Raw genomic sequence first — 4,367 nt, forward strand, 5'->3', positions numbered from 1 at the left:
ATTAAAAAAGAGAGAGAAAGAGACAGAAGTGTTTCTCCTGCTAATACCACCTGCCAGAAAAGGGTGAGGGAGAAACACCAGTCATTCCACAATCAACCTGAAGTATAAAGAACCAAGGTTTGCGTTTCTTGTACGAATGTAAAGACAAGCTTTATACTTCCTTCCATCCCTCTGCGTCAGCAACCAACCAACCAACTAATCAACGAGCAAATAAACTGGCAAACAACAAATGGCATGCACTGGATCCTGAAACTGGGAAGCCCGGGAGAAGGGAGGCCCTGGACCTGATCTCATAAGCGCTCTGGCTCCGTTTTTCTACCGTCCTCCCGGCTCTCCTCTCTTCTGGGTATGGACTCGGACTTCAGGCTAGCTGCTCTCAGAACAAGATGGCTGCCCCCAGCAACCAGACCTGCAAGCTTCCCTGTTCACTTCGGGAGGAGTAACCCTGCTCACTCGGAGAGGGCAGCGCAGGACAAAAGTTGAGAGCTTCACACGGATTGGACCACCCCCTGACAAGGATAAAAACTATGCACTGATTGGCTTCCACCAGGGGTCCCTCAACCAATCCCTGTGGCATGGAAGATGAGATTCCCTGCTAGGGATAGGCAGCTGGAGGTGTAGGCCGTTGCACCAAAACTGAAGGGCTGATCTACAGAAGAAACAGCTGCTTCCCAAAGAAAAATTTGAATACTATTAGGAGGATGAAAGAAAGGGAATGGATGGAGTATAGGCAACAAACCGTGTGTGCTGCACCCACGAGGTAAAATCTTTCACGGCATGTAGGTGCTCCATATATCTCTAATAAATGTGTTGTTTCATGAAATTTTATCAGCTCATTTACCTTAAGTCCACTATGTGCTTACTGAAAGTTATTGAAAGTCACTTATCTCCTGTTGCCTTATGGCAACACTAAGCACTTCAGTGATAAGATGGAGTCAGTTCAGAGACATTAACACAATCCTGCCCCCTGCTCCTCAAATGCAAACTGTTAAGAATGATTATTTAATGTTTTGATTTAACTACTGGCTGTTGAATTCAAAGACCTGCCACTCACTTAAGAACAAGGTATTTCAGCAACTCTCAATACCTTTCTTGCTTAATCTTATTTCCATGCTGTGTTCCTTTCAAAGTTAATTTCCTGCTCTAATGCCACGTGATGCAGCCTTCCCAAATTCATTTCTGAGTGTTTTCCACATTTCAAGCATACTTTTCTATCAGAGCCAAGTAGAATCAAAACTCAGGGGATATGGCCTTTTATTGTTTCATTATCATTCAACGAATCTTTCCCAGCAGTCCTCTGGGGTCTCTGCTGTATCTTTTGCCAGCTGCCGAGCAAAGGGTCTCAGTATGTTATTTTGTACTACTACTCTCTGCTCAGTTATAATGCATGGTTGGATCAGAATATCTGCAATTTGAATTCTAGTTCCTTGACTAATTCACCATGTTTACACACATCAAAACTTCTTTCTCCGGAGAGCACGCAGCTAACTTTTAGGATGTAGCTTCTGCCTCAATACTAAAAGCAATGTGATTTCACAACTGGTTCCAGATACATGGTTAGAACCAGTTTTCTCTAAGGTGGCCAAAGGTTTATGATCGCCCTTGCAAACAAGACCTGTTTGAACTATAACATCTGACAGGAGCTGATTGCTAATTTCAATTTCTTGTAAGAGCTGGGGTAGAGGTGAGGGGACAGGGATAGAAAATGTGTATTAAAATGTACCTAGAGGCCACGTGCGTGGCTCAGTCGGTTAAGCGTCTGACTCTTGATTTCGGCTCAAATCATGATCTCGGAGTTTGTGAGTTTAAGCCCACATCAGGCTCTGTGCTGACAGTTCAGAGCCTGCTTGGGATCCTCTCCCTCCCTCTCTCTCTGCCCCTCACCTGTACCCTCACTCTCTCTCTTTCTCTCAAAATAAATAAACTTAAATTTTTTTTCTTTAATAAAATTTTTTTTTAATTTTTTTTAATGTTTATTTATTTTTGAGAGAGAGACAGAGCATGAGTGGCAGAGGAGCAGAGAGCAAGGGAGACACAGAATCCAAAGTGGGCGCCAGGTTCTGAGCTGTCAGCACAGAGCCCACGTGAGGCTTGAACCCATGAACCGTGAAATCACAACCTGAGCCGAAATCAAGAGTTAGACATTTAACCACTTAACTGACTGAGCCACCCAGGTGCCCCAGTTGAAGAAATTGTTTAAAATGTAAATTGAGCTATGGCATCCCATGGCTAAATCCCTTCAAAGGCTCACTCGTTCTGCAGCAGTGGTTCTCAGACTGTTCAACTTCCGGACCAGGATAATTTTTTTTTCATATTAGTAACTTACCAATGAAGATGCCAAATTTGCATGCTAAAGAAGGACAACAACAAAAAACCTTCTATCAAAATCCTTTGATAAAAACAAAAGGATAATTTAAAACTACACACGCAATGTAATCCCAGGAAAATGGACAATCACTTCCATTGAATAAATTTAGCTTTGTGGAAAAATTCTATACATCCTCAAAGCAGTGAGAATTTGGCCTCGCATTGGCTCCAGTCTGCAGAGTCTACATGGGCAAGGCATCTGTGAGCAGGCTCCTGACTTCAGCCTCAGTCTCAGCCTCAACCTCCCCAGCCTAAGCTCCAGCAACTCTTCACTGTGCGTAGTTCACCCACCCACCACCACCTTCTCCTTTGCTTAAGCTGCCTGCATGGTTGTGTATAGATGGACTATGCCTCCCACGGCCATGCCACTCCTTTACTTGGCTTTGTGCATCCTGCAGCACTTACAACAGGAGTTCCATCCTTGAGAACCACTTTCTTACTCCTTACATCCTCATCCCTAGAGATGAGTTTAATTCAATAACACCCTGTGCAAATCAGTACCGTGATTCTGAGCATATTTATCTACATCGTGCCTGGCATAATTATCTGCCTTTTCACCTTTCTTCCACTAGATGGCAGTCTAGAAGCCAGTGGCCATGTTGGTGTGTTTTCACTTTCAGGCCCACATTACCGAGCACAGTGACTTTCAGTATAACAAGGGCATTCAAAAATGACTAAAAAAAGGAAATCAATAGATAGCTATATTTCAAAGAAATATGTGATGAGGAGAAATCTAATTGTGAAGCCATTTTTAATTCTTCAAAAGAAAGGTAACGTATAAATTAATTGGTCATATTTCTATTTCAGCCTTCTTGAGGTAGATGGCGCCACCTTACAAAAGTAGGACAATCACCTTGTGTTTTTTTTTGTTTTTTTTGTTTTTTCTTTCCCTCCCACATCTCATTTTACTAACTCAAGAGGTCAGTCAAGTCTCTGCCTATTCCCTCACCCACAGATATCTTGCCACCTGGAAAAATTTAAAGATGGGAAAGTGGTGCTTATTGTTCTAGGAATTTCACGGTCAAAAAAATATTTACAGATGCTAAACACATTTGTGTGTGTGTGTGTGTGTGTGTGTGTGTGTGTGTGTGTGTGTGTGTGTTAATGCATGCCTAAGTGTAATGCTTATCCCTGAAGAAAGTGTCTTTAAAAACCATCTACTGACCACAGGATAATTATTATACCCCCAGTAGTAGTTACTGTTAAAACATGTGTGCATTTTGCTGAGAAAGAAAAAGAGGTTCCTTGCCAACACTTCTCCTATCTTTCTTTTTTTACGGCCTCAGAGCTCCACTGTGAAACTGAGGATTTCCAACTCTGCTAGCTGTGTCAGAGCAAGCGAACTGCACTAACAAGCATTGTGCCACAGTATTTCCAGCCCTCACAAATACGAGGGCATACCTGAAGGAAATGACTGAAGGCAAGGGCTCTGGAATCAGATGGCTTGAGTTTAAAGCTGCACTCTTTACTTGCTGGCCAAGTGACCTTGGACAATGTACTGAAATGACGTCTTCCTCAAAAACCGTATCTGGAAAACGGGGACAAATTAGTATGCCATTCATAAGGCTTTTGTGAGGATTCGGTGACATAATCTATCCAAAGTATGTAACTTGCAAATGTATTACTTTTGTTACTTGCTCTTTTCCTGTCTCTCCATATGGGACTCCAGCCTCTTGAAGAATTCCACCTGCCACAAACAAATGAAGTGTGATGGCCATTTAGCTGTCCCGAAATTGCCCTGTCTCTCTCCTCTGCTCTAACTCCTTGACAACCTATCCACCCCCCTCACCTCCCAGTGTCCTCCAGGTACCTCCAGTGTCATGGGGGAGCCCCTTAGGTGCCAAACCTGATTTGAGAAAGTGATATGAAGTACCAAGACTTTGATCCTGGTACCCTAAGGTCTAACGGAGTTTTTGTAAAATAGCTCTTTCAGATGTCACTGATGATATACCATCAGTACCACCCCACCCCCAGTGGATCCCACCCAGTCCATAAGGATT

At 43.1% G+C, this 4,367-nt stretch overlaps 1 long non-coding RNA gene across 1 annotated transcript; it reads left to right on the forward strand.

Moving 5' to 3' along the window:
• The first annotated feature begins 495 nt into the window (after positions 1–495).
• Positions 496–3,976, forward strand: LOC109270417 (uncharacterized). The gene is made up of 2 exons (XR_008419579.1): positions 496–760; positions 3,654–3,976. It is a non-coding gene; the product is annotated as an uncharacterized LOC109270417 (long non-coding RNA).
• Positions 3,977–4,367: the final 391 nt, after the last annotated feature.

The sequence above is a fragment of the Panthera pardus genome, unplaced genomic scaffold, assembly GCF_024362965.1.
Source record: "Panthera pardus isolate Hobbes unplaced genomic scaffold, ASM2436296v1 HiC_scaffold_6, whole genome shotgun sequence".
Classification (NCBI taxonomy): domain Eukaryota; kingdom Metazoa; phylum Chordata; class Mammalia; order Carnivora; family Felidae; genus Panthera; species Panthera pardus.